Genomic DNA, 26,970 nt, shown 5'->3' with positions numbered 1-26,970 from the left:
TCAGAACTGCTTATTTTACATTGTAACGTGGAAACTTGGTAACTTGTATAAAATAGACACAAGTTACCATGTTACAATGTTTATCTTACATTTATAGTACTACTGGATGTATGTAGTACTGTACAATGCTGATAAGAATTCAGGTACAAAGTGCCCCAATGTAAGTGGGAACCCTGAGGCAATAAAAGACAAAGCAACTTCCCCAAGTTCACATGAAGGGAAAACCTTGTATCAAATCTGCAACATTTTTTTTTTTTGAAGGGGGTGATTAAACATGTGGACAAAGGTAAACTGGTAGATGTGGGTATCTGAATTCTCAGAAAGCATTTGTCAAAGTCCCTCATGAGAGAGACTTCTAAGAAAACTAAAAGGTCATGAGATGGGAAGTGATGTCCTTTTATGGCTTGCAAATTGGTTAAAAGACAGGAAACAGTAGGATTAAATGGTCTGTTTTCACAGTGGAAAAAGGTAAACAGTGGAGTGCCTCAAGGAGCTGTACTTGGACCAGTGCTTTTTAATAAATGTATAAATGATCTGAAAAGAGTTATGAGTGAGGTGATCAAATTTGCAGATACAAAAATTATTCAGAGTAGTTAAATCACAAGTGGATTGTGAATAATTGTAGGAGGACCTTGAGACTCGAAGATTGGGCATCTAAATGGCAGATGAAATTTAAATGTGGACAAATGCAAAGTGATGCATATAGGGAAAAATAACCCATGCTGTAGTTACATATTAGGTTCCATGTTAGAAGTTGCCACCCAAGAAAAAGATGTACGCGTCATAATGGATAATACATTGAAATCTTCAGCTCAGTGTGACAAAGCAGTCAATTCCTAACATTGTTTTAAAAAGGTAATGGTTAATAAATGGAAAACGTCATAAAGCTCTGTATCACTCCATGGTGAGACCACCCTTGAATATTGTGTGCAATCTTAAAAAAAAAAAAAAGAAAGACAGACATAGTTGCACTAGAGAAGGTACAGGAGAAGAGTGACCAAAACAAGCATGTCATGGCTTCCCTATGAAAGAAGGCTAAACAGAATAGGGCTGTTCAGCTTGGAGAAGCGGTGGCCGAGTGGGGATATGATAAAGGTCTATAAAATCATGAAAGGGCTTGAATGGGTAAATGTGAAACTCTTATTTACAAGGATTAGGAGGCACTCAAAGTTAGCAAGTAGCACATTTAAAACATCTGAGAAAATTCTCACTCAATGCACAATTAAGCGCTGGAATTCATTGCCAGAGGATATGGTTAAGGCAGTTGGTGTAGATGGGTTAAAAAAAAAAAGTTTGGCTAATTTCCTGGGGGATAAGTCCAAAAAACTGCTATTAATCATGTTGACTTAGCGAATAGCTACTGTTTATTATTGGCATCAGTAGCATGGGATCTAATTAATGTCTAGGTACTTGTGACCTGGATTGGCCACTGTTGGAAAAAAGATGCCCAGTAGGGCAACTTCTTATGTTCTTATGAATATAAGTGGGAGAGTCAGGATTTTAACCCTGGCTTCCCAGACTGTCAGCTCACTGCAGTAACATTCTGGTTCTGAGTGCCACAAACAGGTCTGATTTTCATAATGAACAAACATGATGTTTATTTGCTTATAATGGAGGCAGTACTTGCAACTCTCTCTCATGCATATTCTTCAATATGGATATCCTTAATATCAAACCTGTTTGTGGCAATCCAGGATTGGAGCTGCCTACCCTTGCTTTAATCACTGGGCCATTCTTAATGACAACTATTAACTGAGTAATCTGTGTTTTATTTAAACATCTAAGATGAGTTAATAGCTAAGATCCAGTCTTCTAAATATGTAACATGCTCGTGCCCTGTTTACCTGACTAGCTTTAAATCAAGATGAAGAGCCAGTTTAGAAACACACAAAACGAGCAGGTCTAACCAAAAGTATTCAAGGCAAAAGAACAAGGTGCTGCTTTTCTTAAAACTTTTAAAAATAATTTTTCTTGTAAATAAGGTATGCATTGTTAAAATATACTACAAATTTAAAACATCTGAAGGAGGACTTCTGTAGTCTCAAAAGCTCATCCATTACAAGGATTTTGGATTATTGTTAAATTGGACCACTAAGACTCCAAATTGCCAAGATAACATATATAGCAGGAATAAAGAGATACATATATATTCTTCTTGTATAAAATCTTCAGACAAGAGGTGGGCAGGATTTTATGGTCTTTAAATACTGACATTCTCTGTTCTTACATTTCAAATTTATTTCCAAGGCTCTCCTGTCTTCAGAAGCAATGTATAGGATTCATATTTATTACTACAAACCCATTTTGGAGTAGCAACTAGCTACCAATGAGGGGGGGGGCATAGAAGAATTTGTATTTCTTGGGGCTGCATCCACAGGTACTCCTCCCTCTCTCACACAAGTCTTTCCTCAGGGGTTGAGTTTTTACTGGTGCGGGAAGGAATTTCTCCTCCAGGGCCCGGAGTGACACTGGGTGGTGGGTGCTGAAAAGTGCCAATACATAGGAGACTCAGATTTTGAGTCTCCAAAAAACGTTACTGAAGGTGAATCAGATTATTAATTTGCACAGTCCAGTTCTTAGCACCACAGCTTGAACTTTGCAGTTTACAGTATTTGCTTTGTCAGTGTGAAGGACTCTACCAGGTCAGAGATAAGATAAAGGTTCCCAAGTGGGCAGGAAATAACCTCTCCTTTGCTGGTAAAAAATAAATAAATAAATAAATAAATAATAATAAGCATAAGCATGGAGTTCCGGTTTCCTCTCTCCCCAAAAGAGAAGACTCCAAGTGGGGATTCTCAGAATTAGTTTTAGTTTGATCTTATTCACAATTCTCCAAATGTCTCTCTCGAATCCTTGGATGGGAAGGACCCTCACAGAAGGGGGGGGGGGGTAGCAAAAAAAATAAATAAATACTACACTTACTCCCAGCTCTTTCAACCAAAAAAAATATCTTCCCAAAGAGAGCCCAAAATACTAGATGATTTCTGCAGAGTCACCACCACACCTCCGTCCTCCAGAAGGTTTCAGAGGGGCAGATCTTCCCTAGCCTGGGTCCCCTAGAGAAGGTGTCCCCGTGACCTCTCTCCAGGCAACACCCAGGGCCTCACAGGCTTCTTACAGAAGGAAAAAAGAAATCCCCAAGCAACCCAGCAGCCAAGGTATGGACTGCAGAAGTAGCTCCCTTGACCTTCTATCCAGGAACTTCAGGCTGGACGTCACATTCCCAGGAACAGGCCCAAAACTTTGACGGAGGCAAAATTCTCCTAACTCCAAAACCAAAGCTGCACTGCACTGCACACTGAGCTCTCAGGAGAGAGCTGCTTTCATCTTCTCACCAGGATGACAGCCATCCCAGCAACCTCAATCATGGAATGTAATCAACAGTTTCACCCATCACTACTGTCAAAATTTGTGAGTTAATACAGCTTAAATCTCTCACCTAATAGGTTTAGAAAGTGTAGCTCTGACTTAAAGTCACCCAATGCACAAAAATGCACTTAGTCTCCTGAGAGCAATTATTGGCAGGGCACACATGGGCTGTGCTGTAACTACAGCTGCTGTGCCCAAACAAATTACATCCTCAGGATGGAGCAATACGTACAATTTTTCAGGAAATGCTTGACTACCGATTAAGGAAAGAGGAAATGCTGCCAGGCGGCATGGAGAGTGTCATTCTCTTATTTCATAAGGTACAGCACAAGCAAGGTAAAGAGGAGAAGTGTCAGAAAGCTTTATTCTGTACCTGAGATTCTTTCAAAATCCGATTTTTCCCCGTGTTCAATACACAGGTGATAACATAAGTAAAAAAAATAATAGTTATCCCTACAATGTGTGCTGGGGGGGGGGAGGGGGTCCTATCAGAATCTCTCACTATTCCAGGAACTTTAAGCATTTTTGTTTCCAAAAAAGAGGGATACATTATTTTGTGCAGGAAGATCACCACCCAACATATCAAATATATCTACTACTGATTATTTTGCAAGCTAAGTTTCAAAATACACAAAATGAAATGACTTCTGTGAAGTCTTAAACACAGAATCTTAGTACAATAGGGGTGGCATGAGAAAATTGCATTACATTTCATTTTTCGGGGGTGGGTTGTTTTTCATTTCATTTTGGAACATGAGAAATGCCACGCCGAGTCAGACCAAGTCCAACCAAGACAGAAGCCAGTCCAGTCTTAAGTATCAGGCAGATCCCAAAATAATTGTATTTCTTGTTACATATTCCCAGAGATAGCAATAGCTCTCTCCCTAGTGTACCTGGCTAACATGTTATGGACTTTTCCTCCAGGAACCCATCTAAATCTTTTTGATCTCCACTATGCTAGTTACACCTTGACCACATCCTCTGGCAGATTCTATCATTGTGCACGATTGGCTGAATTTTCGATAGGCCGCACATGCAAATACCAGGGGTTATGTGCGCGGCTGGGTCCTGCGCATGCCATGAGTCATTTTCAAAAGTGGCCCAGCCGCGCGCGCAACTCGTAGTATGTGCAGATGTGCCAGGCCATCGGAAAGGGGCGGGCCAGGACAGCGCCATGAGACTGTCTCTGGGAAGAGTGCCAGCAGCCGGCCGGCGCGCAGAAGTTATTTCAACTTGGAAGTTGAAGTTTTAAAACAAACAAAAAAACCTAATAGTTGGTGGAGGGGGGTTTAGCAGTCGGGGAGGAGAGAGGAAAAGGTAAGAAGGTTAGGTAGGTGTATAAGGAACTGGGGAAGCCCTACTCGCGTTGCCACTCGTTGCTTTTGTGAAATTCACCCACGAGTCCTGACCCACCAGCATGTGCGCATGTGGATTTCAAAATCAGGCGTGCATGTGCATACAGGAACTGTATTTTATAACGTGCGCATGTTATAGAATAGCCGCATCCACACGCATGCACCAGGAACCGCGTGCACATGGACACACATGCGGAGTTTTTAAAATCTACCCCTAAATGAAAAAGTACTCTCCAATTTGTTTTAAATTTGCCAATTGTTGGTTTCATCAAGCGTCTCCTTGTTTTAGTATTGTTAGAAATGACAAATAACCATCCTTTATTTATTCGGTATACCCCACTCAAATTCATAATGTCCCCTCTCTATCAGCTTTTTTCCAAGCTGCTGAATCCTAAACCGTACAGCCTCATCATAGGGGAGCCACTCCAACCTCTGCATCTTAAGACATGGGGCAGCCAGAGCGGCACATGAAAGTCAAGGTGCAGTTGCACACCGGCTCAATATACAGGATATATATCATCTTTTTTTTTTTTATTATCCATTTCTTTTCAGATTATTCCAAATATTCTCTGCTTGCTCAAACACACTGGAATCATCCAAAAAACACAGCCACAGTGACCAGTGATAGAGAAAGGTCAGTCATCAGTTCAAACTCTGCGCTGTGCTCCAAGCCTTGCAAAATAAAATCTCTGCTTCTGAGCCTTATTTATTTGTAATGTAGTAGATAAAACAGAGTTTGGAAAATCAGAGACAGCACACAACTGAATAAGGAAATCAAGTCTTCTCCTGCCACAGGTGTGGGTGACGTATTTTGAGGCACACTGCCAGTAAATATGGAGAGAGCAAGATGAATTTCCTGATACAACAATTGTATTCAAAATGATTTGAATAGAACAGGCATGTGGGGAAAACAGGTTGTGCAGATGCAGCAATAGACAGAACCAAAAGTTCTCAAAAAAAACAAACCAAAAAAAAACCACAGCAAACTGAGTACAGTGTGTATGACAAATGAGAAACTTAAAAGATTCTTTAAGAAATATATGAAAGAGTCCTAAAGTACACTTTTGTACCAAATTAACAAATCCAGTGAAACCAATAATTCCTACAGGACCTCAATTCAAAAGGGTAACTCAATAAAGCTTTATCTCAACCATCGCTTTATTTAAAAACAATTTTCTAAAGATTTTCCAAAAATTTCACCCAAACAGATTCTGAACTTGATTGTGTAGCTCAACATTCTTAGTGAATATGGGAAAATACAAAGGCTTTGGTTTTCTTCCACTGAGCTGAGCCTTGCAGTGTCTGTTTTGATTTTTTTGGGAACCATCACCCTCTGTAGACAGAGGAATTGACCATACTGAAAGGTATGGCTCCGTTACTAGCTGAGGAAGAGTTAGGGCAGGTAAGACTAATTGTGTACTGTATAGCAATTGAGTAACTAACTGGACAGACTGCTTTGTCAGTAGCTAAGCGTCAGTTCCTCTTTGGATATTTTTGTTACAGATTAGATTGCAATATTATCCAAATAAACACAAGCAGCATTGTGCACTAATCTCTACTTGGGTTTAATAAAATATTTACCACTAAACCAATTTGCCTCACATTGAATACCTAGCTGTGATAATTTTAGTTTGTAAATGTTGGGATAATACTTAAGTTCTCTTAGCCAAGGGATTATTATATGCTCACGATTTTTTTTTTCCATTCCCACCTTAGCTTCCTTTTCCTATTTCTTAGCGTTACTTGGGTTAAGGCATGCTGAGCTGTATAGGGCACACAATGATAACCAGTACTTCTAGGAGTGAATCTTACAACAAGCTGGTTGGAACCAGCACTGGGCATTCAAATTTTATGTAAAGTAGAACATGTATTTGACCAAGGTAAACAGGGACAAAGAATTTATTCGCAGACACCAAAAGAATGGGGAAGCATTTTAAAAGATTTTACTAAGTTGCCAACGTAGTGAGAATTAGAAAAAGAATGAAAGAGTAAATCTGATGAGGCTGAACCAAGAAGTAAAAAAGAAAAAAAGGAGGTGACAAAATCTTATCAAACTATGAGCAAAAGAGTAATCAGGTAAGCTAAAATTGTCAAGTCACACTGCTACAGAAATCAAAATCAATCTCCAAAATATTTTATAGGTCCTTTTGTAGATGAAACTGAAAACATAATTGAGGACAGGACACAGCAATAATATTAAATATTTTCTTCCATATTTGCAATAGAAAAGCAGCTAGAGGAAGATTACCCAGGAACAGGTAAAAAAAATGAACTGAACAATGTGAAAATCATTAAAGGAACCAGATGAAATTCATCTGTGCAGAAAATGGGTGTTTCACATAGATAATATTTCAGGAATCAAGAAAAAAGCAGGTTCTTAGGACGATCAAAGGCTAAATCATGTCCATGTTCAAAAGAGAACATCCAAATAAGAATGGAGCAACTACACACCAGCGAGCCTCACAGCGGGTCTAAGGAAAAACAGCAGAAACTGCAGGTGAAAGGAAGGATTAGAAAGAATCTGCATCAGTTCAAGATCAACCTCTCCTCTAATGAGAGCATTCTTTGCTGCAGGGAAGCTAGGGTAATGCCGGAGATCACGTTAAGTCTCTTGTATTGCAACAGGAAGGGAAAAGGGGCAGAGTTTATAGATAGTTATATTCTATGTTTTCTCTAATTTTAGCTTTCATGGACTAAGATAAAAAGGTGATAAAAAAGACAGGTGATGAAATGCATCGTACAAAACAATGTCAAATAACAGCACACGGGTGGAAGAGCAAGCTCAAGGATGCGATTCTCTTTTAGAGCTCAGAGGGATACAGGGCAGGTAATACATTCTCTATGCAAATCAACTCTCAAGAGGTTGATGCACTAATCTTCAATACTGCCCGCAGGTTAGCAGCAGCCCGATTCAGCACACATTTGCTAAGGATCCAAACCAGCTTGGAGCTCGTTTGCATCGATCACAAATGTCTGCAAGAAATATTTTGCATATTTCTAGCTGAGGAAAGACTCAATGGTGGTCCAGGGTCCCTCGGTGCTGACAGTGTTAGAGGAGCTGTGTGGCTTGTCTAAAGACAGCCCCCTTCCCCCTCAAGAGTTTCCAAAATCCCTGATCATCCAAGTGGATGCACATCTCCATTTATCAACCACCTCACAGACAGTAAATGGGGGGGGGGGGGGGGGGGGGAGTCCTTTAAGCCTCGCCCCCCCCCCAAAAAAAAGTGAAAGCTCCAATTTGGGGCCCTCCTACTACCTCTAGCTTTCGGTGGTAGGAATAGTGGAGGGGGGGCTACTTGGAACTCCCATTCATTTTGGGGGATGGGCATTAAAAGGGTATTTTTTACATTTACGACCTGTGAGAATGCCAGGGTCAAGAGAGGTGTAAGGGGGAAATCCACAGAAGTGATTAGTGATTTTTGATAACACATGAGAGGGTCTTCTGGACAGGCTGTGCAGCCAGGCCTGGATTTGCCAATTGGAGAAATTACTTACAGTTTTCCTTAGTGTAATCAGATGGAGTCAGGACCAGTGGGTTTATGCTCTCCTGCCAGCAGATGAAGACGGAGCAAGCTGACATCACAGTCATCACCATACAGTGACCCTAGCCTGCCAGTATTCTCTTCAAAAGCAACTGTGGACAGACTAGCAAAAAACTTGATTAAAAAACAGGAAACTGTACTCAACCAACCATAAACACTGAACTCACATAAGATTCTAGGTACTCCAAGCTAGGGACTGATGAACACTCACCAGTAATCCCTTGGGATCCAGAGCCCCACAATAGGACTATTGACACACCCATGCAGCAGCAGAGGACGAGAAGCTGAATCGATCTGTCTACATTAAGAAAAGCAAAGTTATCAGGTAAGTAATTTCTCCATTTCCTAGCGTGTAGACAGATGGACACAGGACCAGTGGGATGTACCAAAGCTACTCCACAACAGGGTGGGAGGCTGCCTACGGTCCAGTCAACACCGCACATGCAAAGGCTGCATCGTCCCAGGCCTGCACAACCAGACGATAAAAACTAGAAAAAGTGTGTAAGGAGGACCACATCGCAGCTCAGCAGATATTGATGGGAGTCAGACTAACCTCCACCATGACACTGCCTGAGCCCTAGTAGAATGAGTCCTACCCTGAGGAGGCAATGGCTTTCCAGCATCCACATACGCAGCTGTGGCCACTTCCTTAATCCAACAAACTATGGTAGCCAGCGAAGCCGGAGCGCTCTGCTTACTCTCCCCATGAAGAACTAACAGGAGGTCTGAGTCAAAAAGACTCAGACCTCCAGATGCCGCACAAGACGCTTAACATCCAAGGAGCACAAGAGGTGAAACTCCATCGCATCCCTGACCTTAATCAGGGATGGCAAGGAGATGGACCAATTCAAATGAAAGTCCAAGACTATCTTGGGCAAGAAGGAAGGAACAGTTTGCAGCTTTAAACGACTCCCCAGAGTCACCCCAGAAGGAATGGCTCCAGCCAAGTCAAGGCCTGCAGGTCAGAAATCCGACACGCAGAACATACGGCCAACAGGAACACTGTCTTCAAAGTCAACAACCATAAGGAAAGATTACTCAGTGGTCAGAATGTAGGGCCTACCAAGAAGTCCAGCACCAAATTAAGACTCCACAATGGAACCGGTAACCTCAAGGGAGGCCTAAGTTGCTTCATTCCCTTCAAAAATCAGGCAACATCAGGATGAGACAACAAGGAAACACCATTCACCAGGCCAAGAGCTACAACCTGCACCTTCAAGGAGTTAAGGGCCAAGCCTTGATTCAATACATCCCGCAAAAAATCAAGAACGAGAGAGATCTTAACTGAACGAGGAAGAACACCATGCTCCTCACACCAGGCCTCAAAAACTCTCCAAACCTTCACGAAAGCCAAGGAAGTGGGGAACTTGTGCGGAATAAAGTGGCAATCACTGCAGAGGAATAAACATGCTTTAACAGGCGAGCCCTCTCAAAGATCAAACCTTAAGACAGAATCGAAACAGATCCTCATGAAGAACCGGTCCCTGCTGAAGCAGATCTTGTGCAGTGGAAGATGAAAGGAAACCATGGAGACTCACATTTGTCGTGAATACCAACCAGGCCGGAGAGGACAAGGGAACTCCCTTTCTCAGATGACTCTTCTGCAGCCACCACTGGAGGCATGAGCAGATTTCCATTGGAAAGTGGATTTGAAGCGCATAATCCTGAGACGGTGGGTTCCAACGAGATAGAAGAGAGCACTGAAGAGGAAGCACATGCATCCTTGCCCATGGAACCACTTCCAGGGTAGCTGCCATCAAAGTACCTGTAGGTAGGACCACACCATCGGGTGATTGTCTCAAGTGTGTCGGTTGATGAACACCAATCTCTGGATCCAAACTCCGGTAGGAACACTGTCCTGTCCCATGTCGAACCGGACCCCCAGTTACTCCAATGACTAGGATGGTTGAAGACCGCTCTTGGTCAAGTTCACCACCCAACTGAGCTCCTGCAATAAGGAGATCATCTTGTGTGTCACCAAGTGGTTCTCTTCCTGAGACTTGGCTTGAGTCAGCCAGTCGTCCAAATACAGGTGCACCAGGATTCCTTCTTTTTGGAAGGCCACCGCTATCACCACCATAATCTTGGAAAATGTTCTTGGAATAGTGGCTAGACCAAAAGGCAATGCCTGAAACTGATAATGGCGCTCCAACACCGCAAAGCGTAGAAGGCATTGGTGTTCAAATTGGATGGGAATATGAATGTAAGCCTCTGACAGATCCAAGGAAGTCAAAAATTCCAGACTGCACCGCTATTACTACAGAGCATAAGATTTCCATTCGAAAATGAGTCACTTTCAAGCAGGGCCGCCATCAGGAATTTTGAGGCCCCATACAGCAAGCAGACAGCGACGGCCCGCGCACTTTGCCGGCGCATACTGTCTGACGCGGCGGTGACGTCACAGCCGCGTCAGACAGTGAACGCTGGCAGGACAGAGCGCGCGGACGAGTCTCTGTCTGCGGTGCTCTGTAAATCAATGCTATGTGTGTCTAAAAGACACGCATAGCATTGATTCTCTCCCTTCTCTGGGGCCCGCACCCAGGGCCGGCTCCAGGTTTCAGTAGGCCCCTGGGCGACAGACTGTCGGAGAGAGCCTCAGTGGGCCTCTTTGCCATGAACTAATACATCCCCCAAGCGCACCTGCCGCCTGGCGGCTGCGGCGGGCCCCCATATGTGGCAGTAGATCCTGGGGCCCCATACTGCAGGCCCAAGAATACTGCCCTGATGGCGGCCCTGCTTTCAAGTGATGGTTGAGCCTCTTGAGATCCAAGATGGGACGAAAGGAGCCCTCCTTCTTGGGCAAAACAAAATAGATGGAATATCGCCCCACACTTTGAAACGTGGGCACTGGAACCACAGCCCTCAGTCTGAGAAGCCTTTGAAGCGTGAACTCCACTGCCTGGTTCAAAAAAGGTTTGGATAAGTTCTTGGAGGAGAAGTCCATTAACGGCTATTAATTTACTTAGGGAATAGCCACTGCTATTAATTGCATCAGTAGCATGGGACCTTCTTAGTTTTTGGGTAATTGCTAGGTTCTTGTGGCCTGGTTTGGCCTCTGTTGGAAACAGGATGGTGGGCTTGATGGACCCTTGGTCTGACCCAGCATGGCAATTTCTTACGTTTTTATGTTCTGCTTCTTCTGCAGGGAGTGGCGAGGAGACACCATGAACACATCCTGAGGAATGCTACAAAATTCCAGTGCATACCCTTCTCATATCACCTCCAGGATCCACTGGTCCCACATGATCTCAACCCACCTCCGATAAGAGAGGGAGAGAGAGAGAGACATTCCCCTATTTCCTGTTCCAGAAGATGGGTCGGCAAACCATCATTGGGAAGATCAAGGTGGTCCACCACCTAAGCCTGCTCCTGTTTTGGGCTGCCAGGAACAAAAGGACTGAGACCTACCAAAAGGCTGAGTTCGCTGATAGGTTGTCCCTCTGTAGGGATGAAAACCCCCTCTCATACCAAAGGGACGCTGTAACTGCTTCTTATCCTCCGGCAACAGAGGCACTGGAGACACCCCACTTACTGGCCATGTTCTCCAACTCTCCCCAAAACAAGATCGAGCCTTTAAAGGGCATCTTAGTAAGATTGGCTTTGGAAGCTGTTATCAGCCGACCAATTTTGCAAACAGAGTTGATGCCTGGCTGCTATCACTGAAGCCACTCCTCTGGCTGAGGTCCAGACAAATCACAGCCTGTGTCTTCTAAAAAAGCAGCAGGAAGCTCCATAACCACTCTGGAATTCCCTCCAGACTCAACAGGAGGCAATCTGTAAATTCATCGCCATTGCCTCAAAGGCTCACTTAAGAATAGCCTCAATCCTATCATGTACATCCCCCTTCAAGGCTGTTCCTCCCTCTATGGGGATAGTCGTCCGCTTAGAGATGGCACATACCAGAGTATCCACTTTGGGAATATGCAAATGCTCTCACAGCCGAATCCAGGGTGTACAGGCCTTCCAATGTCCAACCCCCTTTAAAATTTGCCTCTGGGGCATTCCAGATCAATGGATTCCTGGATGGCATCTGTCACCAGGAAAAAAACTAGAGGCTTTAGGTAAGGAAACCAAAATGGGATTCTTCCTCGGCACTGACGTAATATCCAAACCAGGAACACCCAGCTGTTTCAAGATCTGGGAAATCAGGACTGGAAGCTCATCTCTAAGAAAGAACCGCAACATGGTTCGATACAGTTCCAGCCCTGGAGGTATTTCCCCATCTTCCAGGGAATCAGGATCAACCTCATCATCAGTGCCATCCGGATTCCTGTTGGGAACACCCACAAGGAACAGAGCCAGTGCACTTAAGAGCCATCAACTGAGGGTTCGACCAGATAGAAATGGGATGAGTGGAGGACCGTGCCTGAAGAAAGGCTTGTAAGCCTTGAAAACATTCCACCCAAGAAAAAGCAGCTGGATCCAGAGCAAGCCCAGCAGGAACTGCAGCTGGTCCCACAGAACTGCCTTTGCCAGCGGAGGCGCCAGTCAAGGCCATACCAGCCCAGCTTAGCAAAGTCCAAGGAAAACAACTATTCCTGAGTGTCTGAGCAGCACTGACATATATGTTTTATTTATTTATTTATTTAAAGAATTTTTATATACCGGGGCACGTAGCAAAACATCACCTCGGTTCACAGTGTAACATAACATAGCAAATAGCTTTACAATGAATATAAATAACGGTTCACAATATAAAATGATATAGTAGCAGGCTTTACAAAAGATTATTATCTGCTTGTAAACTATATACAAGAGACTGAAAATTAACTATATACAAGGGAGGATGCAGTCAAATTTGACTGATAACATGGGCAACAGTAAAGGTTTGGGGAGGAGGGGGGTGGCGGAGAGGTAGGGTGAGCTGAAGGGAATATGGAATGGTAACATGGGAAACAGTAAAAGTTAGGGGAGGAGGGGGGTGGCAGAGAGGTAATGTGAGCAGAAGGGAATATGGAAGTCGGAGGAGGAGGGAGATGAGAAGGCGGGTAGATGCGGGAAGTGTATTAGTAAGTTTAGATCAGGTAGGGGGGTAGAGTTGTAGATGTGGATGGTAGTCAATTAGTCGGGGTATGCTCGTTTGAAGAGCCATGTTTTAAGATTCTGTTTGAATTTTTTGTGGCATGGTTCCGGGCGTAGGTGGGGGGGCATATTATTCCAGTGGGAGGTTCCTGCCATGATGAAAGAGCGTTCTCTAATAGAGGCGTGTTTCATGAGTTTGGGGGACGGTGTTGGGAGTTTGGCCTTGTGTTGCTGTCTAGTTGGTCTGGTAGGGTTGCGGAGTTGGAGATGTTCAGTGAACCATTGCATGTTTTGGTTGTGAATGGCTTTATGTATGAGTGTGAGGGCTTTATATATTATCCTTGAGGCTACAGGGAGCCAATGTAGGGATTGAAGGACAGGGGTGATGTGTTCGTGACGGTGCGTGTTGGTGAGAATGCGGGCAGCAGCGTTTTGTAGGAGTTGAAGTGGTTGGAGGGTATTTTTTGGTAAGCCTAGGAGGATAGCGTTACAGTAGTCAATCTTGGATAGGATCATGGCCTGTAGTACTGTTCGGAAATCGGACGCATGTAATAGGGGTTTGATTCTTTTCAGGGTGTGAAGTTTGAAAAATCCGCTCTTAATCGTAGCAGAGATGAATTTTTTTAGGTTAAAATGGTTGTCTATCCATATGCCTAAGCTGCGGACCAGTTGTGTGGAAGGGCAGGGGGAGAGCGAGGGGGGAGAGAGGTTGAGAGGGGGGTTATTAGGAGGATAAAGGATGAGTAGCTCTGTTTTGTTGGTGTTGAGTGCTAGAAAGTTATCTGTGAGTAATTTGTTTATTTCAGATAGGGCGGAATTCCAGATCTTCATTGCGTTTGTGATGGAATCAGTAATTGGTATGAGAATCTGCACATCATCAGCATAGATGAAGTGCTGGAAACCCAGTTTGGAAAGCAGTTGGCAGAGGGGGAGGAGGTAGATGTTAAAAAGGGTTGACGAGAGGGACGAGCCTTGGGGTACTCCTTGTGAAAGCCCAACAGGTTTGGATTCGTTAAGACCAATTTTTACACTATAGCTCCTGTCGTGTAGGTAAGATTGAAACCAGAGTAGGGCAGTTCCAGAGATGCCAATTTCCTTGAGGCGATTGATAAGTGTGTTGTGATTGACTGTGTCAAAGGCGGCTGATATATCTAGCAGTGCTAGTATGTGTGATTGTCCTTTGTCAAGAGCTCTAAGTATGTTTTCTGAAAGGGAGATGAGTAAGGTTTCTGTGCTGTGGTGTTTACGGAAACCAAACTGGGATGGGGAGAGAATATTGTGGTCTTCAATATAGTCTGTGAGTTGCCTGTTAATGATTTTTTCAAGTATTTTGGATAGGAATGGGAGGTTTGACACTGGGCGATAGTTGGCTGGCTCTGAGGGATCTAAGTTTGGCTTTTTGAGTATAGGTTTTATGATGGCATGCTTAAGTTCAGTTGGGACCTGGCCAGATGTGATAGATTTATTCAGAATGTTAGCAATGTGTTTGGCTATTCAAGATGGATTTGCGAGTAGTGTTTTGGTGGGCAGATTATCTGAGGGATGAAAGGCGGGTTTGATTTTTTTGAGGGTGGTTTCAAGTTCCAGTGTAGAGGTGCATTCAAATTTTGAGAGGGGGGCGTATGAGGTTTGTGTAGGTGGTAGTGATTGGGAGATATGGTTAGGGTGATCAATTGAAGTGTTTTTGTGTGTTGCTGCGTTGGGAAGGCCGGGTTGGGATGTGAAGCGTGCCATAATGGTCTCCACTTTGGTGAGGAAGAATGTTGCTAATTTCTCACATTTTGACTTGTCATCGTTGTCAGGGTTATTTCTGTCTGTTGATGTGATTAAGCTGGCTACGTATTGGAAGAGGGCTTGTGGGTTAAACTGGTACTGATGAATTCGTGCGGCATAGAAATCTTTCTTTGCTTTCTCAGTGGCTTTTCGGTAGGTGTTTAGAAGAGTGCGAAACTGTAATAGGGTGGCCGGGAGTTGATTCCTCCGCCAGGTTTTCTCGATTTTACGAAGGTCTGTTTTCATGGTTTTAAGCTCGTTAGTATACCATGGTTTTTTTTTTATTTTTATCTACATTGATTTCTTTGGTTTGGGGGGGGCATAATCTATTTGCTATGTTGGTGGTGATTTGGAACCATGAAGAGGTAGCTGTGTTAGCGTCTGTGAGGTTTAGGTTGGGGAGTTCTTTTGAAAGGGCCTCTATGATGTCTTCGGTCTTGCCTTGTTTGCGATATGATATAGTTTTTTTGGGTAGCGAAGGCGGGGGGGTGCCTATGATTGTGCATCGGGTATCGATACGGAAATGGTCTGACCAGGGGATAGGTGTGCAACTGGGATGGTCAGCTTGGATTAAGGTGTTGGTAAAGATAAGGTCGAGTGTGTGCCCAGCCTTGTGTGTAGGGTCGGATACGATTTGCTTGAAACCAAGCGCGTTCATAGCTGTTAGGATAGATTCACAGGAAGGGGAAAGGGGGTCGCTATCTACATGGAGATTCAGGTCTCCTAGAATGATAGCAGGCTCGGTATTGTTGATGTGTTTAGAAATATGTTCTATGAGAGTGGAGGGATTTTTTTCCAGAAGGCCAGGTGGGGCATATATTAGGCAGAGTTGGAGGGACTTGGATTTAAAAATGCTGATCTCCAGTTTGGGAGGGGGTGGTATAGCTTGGATCGTGAGGTTGAATTTCTTTTTGGCAGCCAGGAGTAGTCCACCTCCTTTCTTTTTGAGTCGAGGGATGGTGAATACACTATATATATCTGTAGGGAGTTGGTTAACTAAGGCGGCGTCAGTTTCCTTTAGCCAGGATTCCGTGATAGCACATATGTCAGGGGATTCGTCGGTGAGGATGTCGTGTAGTATTGTGGTTTTTTTTAGAATTGATTGTGCATTAAGTAGTAGAATGGAGAAGGACAACATACCCAGGAGTTGGGTGAGGGGGGAGGCCATAATGGGTATGAGTGAACGGTGTTGTTGAGTTGTGAATGTATCTTTGATCGATTTGTAGGGGGCGTAGAAATGTTTAATGGTGGGAATGAGGTGTGGACACATTTTGCCGAGAATTGAGGGTTTCTGTATAGTAGCAAAGGGATTCTGTGTAGATTCTGTATAGTTGCAGAAGATTGCTGCAGGGTGGGGGTGCGGAGAGGTATAAGGGGGTTTGTGAAAGAAGGTAGTCGCAGTGTATCACTGCATGGTAGGAGGGGAGAGGGAATGTAGTCAAGGTTATGTTTCACAGAGTATTATTGTCCAGGATGGTAGGCGTTGGAGGCTATGGAGCACGAGTTATGAGTTCCAGGTTCGTTCTGGCTGCATTCTGGATGCGTGGACCAGATATTAGGTTGTGTGCTAGAGGTGATGTGAGGAGGGTGGGTGTAGAACAACTCACCCTATGCTTCGGAGTTGAGTATGTAGGTTTGTAGAGTCTCAGACAGCTGTGTTGGACCAGTCCGGTGGACGTTTTTCTTACTCTGTCTTGGAGGGCGAAGGTTCGCACGAGTGGCGAGTGTCAGTGTCCTGTTGCAAGTAGATCAGTTTATTGCTGAGAGGAACATAGGCTTGCAGGAGCGTGTTTCTTGGTTTCTCCCGATCTCCCTCTTCAATTCTCTTACCGGCTGCGTGACTCCCTCTCGCCCTGTCTCGTTCACCCCAGGCTGTACGAGACTGTGAGCAGCGAGGTGGAAGGAGGAGAAAGAGGCCGCAGCCGTGTAGCAGAAAAGGGCAGGGCTGCTTCGGGACAATGATATGTGGGGGATGCCGGTGGTTGAGGGGTAGGGTTTAGGCGCGGCACTAAGGTGCGACACTAAGGGGCGCACAAAGGGGCGGGCCCCTTTGTTGCGCTCCTTCGGCGCGCAACGCTTGGCGCGCGACGCCGGGTAGTGCAGGGCCTTTTAACTCCTGCAGGTCCCGGCTCGATGACGTCACCCCTGCGCCCGGCGGGGCGGTCCTCGGTGCGGCGGGTCTGGTGGGGGTGGGGGCTCGCGGCCCGGCAGGCGGAGGAGGCAGGATCGAGGATAGACGCAGCAGGCCGGATCGAGGAGTCGGCAGGCCGGATCGTGGCGTGCGTTTACGGTCTCGAGGTAAGTCAGGCCGGGGTCGGAGAAAGCTGGTGGCTGGCGTGGGAGCCCGATTGGGGAAGGCGGAACAAAAGAGGCCTTACCCCGACGGGCTTTCAGCGCCGGCTGCGCAGGCCCAGTTCACCGCCGATCCCGTGAAGAAGAGGAAAACGCCGGGGAGTGCAGGGCCTTTTAACTCCTGCAGGTCCCAGCTCGATGACGTCACCCCTGCGCCCGGCGGGGCGGTCCTCGGTGCGGCGGGTCTGGTGGGGGTGGGGGCTCGCGGCCCGGCAGGCGGAGGAGGCAGGATCGAGGATCGACGCAGCAGGCCGGATCGAGGAGTTGGCAGGCCGGATCATGGCGTGCGTTTACGGTCTCGAGGTAAGTCAGGCCGGGGTCGGAGAAAGCTGGTGGCCGGCGTGGGAGCCCGATTGGGGAAGACGGAACAAAAGAGGCCTTACCCCGACGGGCTTTCAGCGCCGGCTGCGCAGGCCCAGTTCACCGCCGATCCCGTAAAGGCCAAGTCAGGCTGAGAAAGCAACACAAATAGGATGACGCTTAGGCTTCTTGCTAATTGGCACTATTGCTGCAGTAAACGTGAGTCAGAATGGCTCATGCTAAAAGATGAAATGCGCCCAAAAACATAAGCGCCTAAAAAATTGCAGCAAGCTGCATGCACAACCTGTGTGCCAAGTTAAGCATGTAAAAACATTTGTGCGTGTAAAAAGCGCGCCCAAAAATCAAGCGCACAATGTGTGTGCAGAGCCAACACACTGTGCACACCGATGGCCTACAGAAAGCAACAGAACACACACAAGAGCGCGTGATAACAGCCGCTGCAGCCTACAATGTGGCGTGTAAAAAACAAAATACTAAGTGCGGTGCCTAGCCCAACGAGGGCTGCTCAACCCGCCAGGCTGCCCAGTTCCCCAACGGAAACAGGAACGAACCTTGGTACAGTGCACCGAGAACGGAAACCAAAGAAAGTCCTAAAACCCCTCTGTCTCTGATTCAGGGTAAGACTTTTTTTTTTAAACCTCACCTGAGCTCAGCGCTTACTGCAGGGGGGGGGGGGGGTGCATCTGCCATCACTGTTGTGCTGGGCATCCTGCACCCTCTGCCTTTCAGCTAAACTAGTAGCTAAGTCCATGCTACCAGACCAAGGTACACCTCTGATGGACCACAGAAATTGCCTCAGGAATTCTCAACTGGTGGAGGGACCTTTAGGTATTCACCATAGGAGAGCAGAGCTCTCTTTTCCTGAATTTAGAATTTCAAATTTCTCCTTTCAAAAGGCTCAAAGCAATCCCCAAAGGGAAATGCACATCCACCATCTGCTGGAAACTGAGAATACTGGCAGGCTAAGATCACTGCAGAGTTATATATACTGTGACAACAGCTTGCTCTGTCTCCATCTGCTGGCAGGAGAGCATACACCAATAGTCGAGTCCATCTTTGTACATGCCAGGAAAAGGCACATTAGGCAGCAGAAATCTGGGAGCAGTAGGCTGGATCAAGATTTACTACTGCCCAACTGCTCTGAATTTCACTCAAGTCCTTTTTTTTCTGCTCAGCCCCTCCCAAAGGGCTTGCAGGAAACAGGAAGGAGGGGGCGAACAGAGGAAAGAGTGGAGCAAAGAAAGGCTTCTGTGCTCCCTAATCCAGCCCCTTATCTCCTGTCATGTGCAAGAAGGTGGTGGGGGAGGGGGGGAGGGTACCACAATGTCTAGTGATGGTAAAAACCTAAATCAGTCACTGCGTGCAGCCCATTTAATACCACTTCCCTGGGCCAGTTGCAATGATAACTACACCTTTAAGGTGTAGTTGTCTTTTTTGGCAAAACAGGCCTGCAAGCTTTTTTCGTGTGCATGTTTTCAAATTCATGCATTAATGAACTGCTCTGCGTGATTTTACATTGCAGCAGCTCATTAATATGGGAAAATCTTTTGGACATAGTGAGCTACACACAAGGGGTAATTTTCAAAATAATTTACACCTGTAAATCTAAATACTATTGTAGCAATTTTAAAATGCTAAACACAAAAATATGAGGTGTACGGAAAATGTCAGACAAAAAACATCGAGAGCAGGTATCAGCGTAATCCACTGTTTCTTATGCGCAATGCACTTCAAACAGTATCAGTAGAGCACAGCTGTTATCAAAACATTAAGCAGAGCTCTCTGCTCAATTCTATAGAAACATTTTTATTCACTCAAGCTAAGTATAATCACTATTGGCTGATATATATATATATATATATATACACACACACACATACATACATATACATACACAAGACACACTATGACCAAGCTTTTTGGAAACTAGCAAGATATGTTTGATAAAGTATGTGGAAATTGCAGCCAAACATCAAAATTTAAAACTGGTGCCTTACCTGCAATCTGTTGCATTTATTGACTGTTAGATTGCATTAATTCTATCAGTGCCAAAAAAAATGATCAATATTTACATTGTGATAGTTACTGCAAGTGTTGTTACAAGCTCACTTGCAAAACACCTCAAATTTCTTTGCAATACTAAAGGAACATCTAAAAACAGAAGTGCTCAAACCAGTCCCTCAAGCTCACACCCATTACCCCAAGCCAATCAGGTTTATTACATCTCCCTAATGAATACATATGGCAAATATTTGTATGCACTGCCTCCAACATATGAAAACCTCTAAAGAATATTAGGAATATCCTGAAAACCAAACGGGTTGATTTCTCGGGAACTGTAGCTCCCCCAGTATGAACCTGGTTATCCTGTGACTTGAGCAAAGCACTGCCAGGTCATGCTTCCTTTATCCACACCACCTTTCCCTCTGCTTTTGAGGTAGTGAAAAGTGGGCTGTTTGTAATCATGAAACCTCCCAATCTGGTTTCTACTACTGTCCTCTAACTGTCCCAGGCGTGCTCTAATTCTGCTGGTACTGGTTTCTACTAACTCCACGTATTGGCTACTCCATGGACTATTTTCTCATTTCCACTGAAGGTTTCTTCAGCTTCATAATCCCTTGTCCCTGGAATCCTCTCTTCATGGAAAATGTCCCCTTAGCTATAAATGTAGGCCTATCATATTTTAATTTTCTATCATACTCTGCTTTTCCATTCTTTCCTCCGGGGAGTGAGTAGATATTGACTCTAGTCTTGTAGTTTTTGTTGTAGCTCTTCTCTGAACTTTCATTCTTTGATGTCCTCACAAAAACAGAGCCTCCAGAACTGGTCATAGTACTCAAAGTGAGGTCTCACTGGTGCCCTATACAAGGGATATATTACGGCCTTTTTCTTGCTGACTACATTTCTAATTATGAAACAAAGTATACTGCTAACTTTCCCTGTTAGCAGGTCACCTAAAATGATTACTTCTTAAACTCTCTAAGTTTCCAGTTCTTGTCCTAAATGTGAGGCGTGTGCATTGTTGTGCCCTAAAATGGTACAATTTTACACTTGTTAGCATTGAAAATCATCTTCCAAACTCTTCACTTGTCTTGCAATTTTTCTTGAGTCCCTTTTCATTTTTTTCACCCCAACATCTGCAGACAAGCATAAATTTGCAAGTCACTTTACAAAGTCACTAAAAAGTGAAAGGATTGTGAGCCCTTGTGTTGTGGCGCGGTTGGCACTGCCTAGTGGGCAAGCCACTAGGCCCATGCCACCAGCTGGTAAACACACTAGCATAGCAAAGGCTGAAGCTTCGTTTAAACCAGTCCTGTTTCCCGCAGATTAAGCCCTTGGGGTCCAGGGGTCAGCAGGACTTAGGTGGGTCTAAGAGTATGGTCAAAAGAATCTGGGCAAGCAGCAAAGCATGTTCAAGTTCAGGCAGCAAGCAAAGGGAGTAGTCTAAGTCCATAGCTGAGATCAGAACTGGAGAATCGGGCCAAGACAGAAGAGAAAGGAACAAGACAGGATGAAACAGAAGTCGAGCAAGGGCAGGAAAGTGCAAGGCTTAGACGAGGTGAGGTGAGGCTGAACAGGTTGAATGAGGCAGGCAACATGTACTGAAAGGCAGGAAACCCATTGCAGACGCAAAGGAGCAAGGCGTTGCTGGGCTTTTATACCCAATTGCGTGATGTCATCAGTGCACGTGCAGCCCAGCTACCCGCCTCGGGGACTACATAAGGCACCAAGCTGCATGCCAGGGGAGCAGAGATCTTGGTAACATTCCTGGACCTGTGACTATGTTGGGGTAAATGTAGCCGATTGCGGCAGCCTGCTGCAACCGACAGACCTAACCAAGGTATTGAAAAGAATCTGTCCTAGCACCAAAACCTACAGTACCCCACTGATCATGTTACCTTCTCCAGTGTGGACACCATTGACCACCACCCTCTGAATGCATATATAGACAAAGCACACAAGACTCTGATAACTATCAGTTCAGCATCCATGTAGCCACATCTGGGATGTGAAATCCAAGTGCACTAGAATCACTGCCTGACTTATGTCTTGGTACATTAGGGCAACAAGGACCATCTCTATTCCGTAAATGGTAAAACTGTCCAACCAATATTTTTCTCTGCCAGCCAGTCATTTAGTTGAGTTCATACTGTCTGTTCTACTAGTTCCCTGAGAAATAGGTTATTAGACACTGGGAAGTTTTTTTTAGGTTTGTCTGGGTCCAAAGGTGGCCTTTCTAGGTAATGGCCGAATCTGATTTTTTCAGATCCGTAGGAAGCAATCCTCAATTTTGGATGCCCAGGTTATGAGGCCTCTGCTCACTAGCTTCACTAACTTGGATGGGTAAAGGTCGAGGGAGCAGATTGTTGGGTATAGTAACCACATGAAGGCTACATCCCCTACATGGCTAGTTTGAACAGTGTTTAGTGATAAGAATTCTGCACCCACTCCTTGGAAATATTCAGCCTTATTCAAGCCCCTACAATTCATAAATGGCCTTCCTCATGCCTCTCTCCAGCCTTCCCGAGAAAAAGACCTGTTCACGCCTGGCAGGGAAGCAGATGCTCATTAGCTGAAGCCACCCCCGAATAAACCGCTCCACAGTATTCTGTCCACTCACAGACTTGGGAAGTAGCCTGTTCATACTGGAACAATCATGGTTATTAAAAAAACCTGACCTTTTACTTTAGAGACTGGTTTATAAGACTTACTGGGACTTTCAATCAAGCCAAGCCCTTTACTGAAATCCCCATCTCTCCTTTAAGACAGCTGAAGAATTTCTGCAATGCAACTAGTTTACAAGATTGTATATAATGTAATTTAATAAAAATTGGATTGTTCACTAGGAATAAGCAGAACATGCATTGATCAAATAATATTTGCCAGATTCTCAGTCATTAGGAGAACAGATGTCCTGGAATTTGTGAGCTGAAGGCTGATTTTGAGTTTGATCACTAATGAAGTACATAAAGTTGGTGCCTGGTACAGTAGAATAATCCATTTTCATTGACTGGGTGGAGTTAAGGTTGTTTTATATTTTTAACACTTTGAAAGTTTGATATACCTGTGTCATAAATAGTAAACAAAATGGAGATGGCTGAGCATATGATACATATTAGGAAAGCAAAACTATCATTTTTTTTTTAAACATTTGTGTTATAACATTACTACAAGACAATATTTGTAACAAGGGGAAAAAAACAAACTAGAATGCAAACTGAAGAAAAATGATAATCATAATAGTATTACACAAGCAGCCCATAAAAAAAAAGGGAGAGAAAAATCCATAGAAAAAGGGAAGAAAAATAAAACAAAAAACCATCAAGAGAAGATGACATGAGAAGAGCCCATTCCAAAAAGATCGTCCAATCAGCCAAACTGCATAAGTCAAATTCATTAAGTTACATTAGGCAATCTTGTTTCCCCATTCAAAAAAATAATTTTGAATGCTCTGGTTTTAAAAAATATATATTCCAGATTTCCAAAACTTAGCAAGACACATGCAATTCCTAAACGAAAAACTTGCATCTATAGCTAGTCGTATAGCTAAAACGTTTCTGCTGTTCTTGAGCAGACCTAGAAAAATCTGGAAAAATCCAGACTGACTTTGTCCCATAACCAGCTCTTTAGCTTTGAGGAAATATGACTGTAACACATTTTTAACATCTTGTGCCACTTCAAAAGAAACTAAAAGGCTGGCTCTCTGAGGAATATCTTGCATAGCCAGCTCAGATGTAATGTTCAGTCCTAGAGACTCAGATATCCCAGAAGAAGAAACTTACTTTACTCCCATTAGGCAAGAGATTTTACTAAATTGCAGGATAAACTTCATTAGAAGTTAATACTACTTCTACAAAAACAGTGGTTATGCAAATCTTTAACAAGAACCCCTGCTTGAGAGTGTAAATTTACACGGCAACAATTCTCCAGAGATTCTATTTTTCTATGAAGAGTTACTTTTAATGAGCACAATATTAGGCTTTAAATCAGTGAAAATCTTTTTCAAAATGAACATTTTTACATTATGGCTTCTACAATTTCTGTGTGTGTGTCAGATAATCAAAAGGTACTGTGTACTAAAAGCAAGGAATAAGTTCAACACCCTAAATGTTCCACAGTAGCCTCCAGAAAACACACACACTAAAGGTATATTTAAATACCAATATTTATAAACATCTTGAAACTGGATTGTGAAGTGATAATGTGAAGATTCCAATGATACCAAGGGAGGAAACTTAAGAGGCTTCAAAAATCAATAAAGAGTTACACACACACACACAAAGTGGTCAGCTGCCCATTTTATACTAGCATGCTCTGGGCATGATCAAAGCCTTTTTGAGGCTGTTAAATTCTAACCACTTCTCTACAATAAATACCCTTTCCATAGATTCTTGTTTATCATGAATACTTTTTTTTTCTTGACTACATTTACTTGTCATTGTTATTGTTGATCGACCTGTTCATTGTAAGACATTTACTTGTCATTGTTATTGTTGAGAATGTAAACCGAATTGATCAATAATTCTGTTATTGGAAAGTCGGTATAGAAAAATGCTAAATAAATAAATAAATAAATACACTAATCTCTATGAAGCAGGGGCGGTCTCTCATGTGTATCTGTACAGCACTATGTACATCTAGTAGCACTTTAAAATGATAAATAGTAGCAGCGCCACTACCACTGCAGGTGTGTCAGACTACAGCACATCCAGAAACGAATGCCTTTAAGTAAGCAGGTGACTTCTTTTAAATCAAATCTGTGCCAGGCTATGGCAGCAACTCACCATTAGGAACAAAGGCATTCAGAAAATTTAAAATGAGACCCCTTGATAGTAACTTAGGTGGTACCAGGAAAAACCAGTAGGTTGGGGCCCTTTTGTAAGCCTCCAGTAAAGTCTAAAAGGACCTCAGCGGACGTGAAGCAAGCTCATTTGCCAGGTTCACAGATTTTACTGCATGATTTCGGAAAGATCCTCGTAAGGTAGTAATCGCACTGGTACACAGGAGCGAAAGACCCAAGGGAGAGCAGGCAGGAGATGCTCATGAAGGCATACCTGTTTAAGCTTGACTTTCAAAAGGGAAAAACCTTAAAAAAACAAAACTTCAACCATTATCAGTTGTCCAAGACACCAGTCTTGCACTATATCTGCGCTGGAGTCCAAGCAGAAACAGTTCCACATAATACAGAACACCTACGTCCTTCATACATGTATACACAACCCTGAACTCTTATGCTGACTTCAGGTCTGCTTTTCAGACAAATGATATGTCTTTTCGCCAACCTATCCCTTCTCACTGTGGGCGATTAAACTGCTTTTAAATTAAATACTGCGAAATCCAATAAATCTCTGGGATTCTGAGAGCACATTATGTTAACAAAGCCAACCCGCTCCCCATCCTTTTCACATACTAGTGGAGAGCTATTTCCCCTTGCAAGAAGCCCTGTTTTACAAGCCTACCCTAGGTACAATGGAAGGCTGTAAAAGTTTCAGGATCTGTCCGGGAACTGGGCCACAACCACCTGTCAGTAGCTTTATGGCTCTCAATTTAAACACCCATGGAGTCAGTTACAACAGCTTTAGCAGGATCTACTTGACAAAAGCATACGATGAACCGCAGACATAGTACATGACCACAATTTGTGTCTGCTTAGCATATTCTACTCAAGGCTCCTGCAAGGATTACTCTCTGCCGATTAATCCCTCCGCCCAACCCAAAAGAAAAAAAAAAACCACCACAGGTGAACAAATATAACATGCAAGGGATGGTCACACTTAAAATACCTGCTTAAAAGCACTAAAAAAAATAAAAAAGTAGCCCTGTTAGTTCTTATTATGCATGAATGAAGTCTTAACGTGAGGAAGAGACTCGAGATCATCAACTTTCGCCAGTTCTTAAATCGGGCCAATTTAGTTTTAAGCCGATACAATGGGCCAAGCCCTCGCGATTTTTACATCTGCATGCGGGCTGGTTCGTTAGTTCGGCCCGAGAAGAGGTCCCAGACCCCCGCAACGAGTTTCGGGAAGACCAACTGGACTCGGCACTAAACGAGACACTCTCACAAGCTTTGCTGTCAGCGAAGAGAAAAGTACTTCCCCCACCCCCCCCCCAAGCTGTCCAGAGTGGCACTTGCCTATAATGAAATGAATACAAGAGGAGTGGAGAAACGGAAGAGTTGTGAGCTTTTGGGAGCAACGGAAAACTCGGGAAAAAGACAACGAAGCGCCGCATCCCAGCGCCGGCCACCGAGCTCTGCGGGCGGGCGCGCGCGCGCACCTCTTACCTCCCAGGGGCAACCCCGACTTCGTCCGCGCCCTTCTGCAGAAGCCACACAGCCCCGCTCCCGAGTCTCCCTTTCCTGCTCCTTTTTTAACTTTTACACGAGAGCGAGACGCTGGCTCTGGGTGTGTTGCGTACGTGGGGCACACTTGACAAACAAGTTGATCAACTTTAGCTCCCTGGCGCTGGCTGTTGCTCTTCAAGGGCGCGCTCACGCACGTGACCCCCCCCCCCCAGGTGAAGGCGGGGAGGGGGGGGGCGGCAGGGCCACCCCGGCAGAGGCTTCCCCTCCCCATCTCCCTCCGCATTGTCTGCCCTCATCGCCTGCTCCCTGCTACCCACCCTCTGCTCTACATTTGAATACTCTCGAGTTACACAATTAGTAGGCCGGAAAGAAAAGAACTGCAGGTAAAATGTTCATCGAATGTATATGGGGAAAACAGATGCAAAAATAGGTTAGGGAAAACTACAGAAGAACTATAGTTTGTTTTTTTTTGTCCCCCCTCTTTCAAGACTGCAGAGGCTAAAAGTTCACTTTTTAGAATTAAACAAAAAAAAAAAATCTGATGGTGTACGGCTGCTCTACCTGATACAGTAATCGGAATGGCAGAGGTTAAATGGTGCACAGCTGGTTTGCCCTCTGGCGATGCTAAAGTAAGTTGAAAGGGGGAGGGGAGGTAGTATTGCAGCTTGCACAGGTTGGAAGTAGGATTGATTTCACAAGTTGTGTTTTTCTGCTTTTGGAAAAGGAAAATCGCTTTTCACTTCCATGAAAACTCATTTTCCAAATCTTCTAGAAGCAGAGATACCAAGTGATCTAGTTTCTGACTGGAGGAAGACTTTTAGCTAGTCCTTGTTTATGAACTTAACTTTCCAGTGCATTGTGGTATTTGTAGTCTTGCTTCTTTTCTTCATTTATTTCCTTGCTCTCCCGCTCCCTCACGCGGGTTCCCTGG

The 26,970-nt window shown here is 44.3% G+C and overlaps 1 protein-coding gene across 3 annotated transcripts in view; it reads right to left on the bottom strand.

The window, feature by feature from the left end:
• Nucleotides 1–26,225, bottom strand: part of ATP8B1 (ATPase phospholipid transporting 8B1) — a 275,982-nt gene extending 249,757 nt beyond the window's left edge. The window contains exon 1 of one of the 3 annotated variants that reach the window (XM_029579627.1): nucleotides 26,012–26,225. The gene's annotated coding sequence lies outside the window, so the exon portion shown is untranslated. The remainder of the gene's footprint in view (nucleotides 1–26,011) is intronic. The other 2 variants (XM_029579621.1, XM_029579613.1) reach the window with 2 other exon arrangements.
• Nucleotides 26,226–26,970: the final 745 nt, after the last annotated feature.

Source organism: Rhinatrema bivittatum, chromosome 1 (genome assembly GCF_901001135.1).
Source record: "Rhinatrema bivittatum chromosome 1, aRhiBiv1.1, whole genome shotgun sequence".
In the NCBI taxonomy this organism is placed as follows: domain Eukaryota; kingdom Metazoa; phylum Chordata; class Amphibia; order Gymnophiona; family Rhinatrematidae; genus Rhinatrema; species Rhinatrema bivittatum.
The sequence above is the reverse complement of the archived record's forward strand: the minus strand, read 5'-3'. Positions and strand labels throughout refer to the sequence as shown.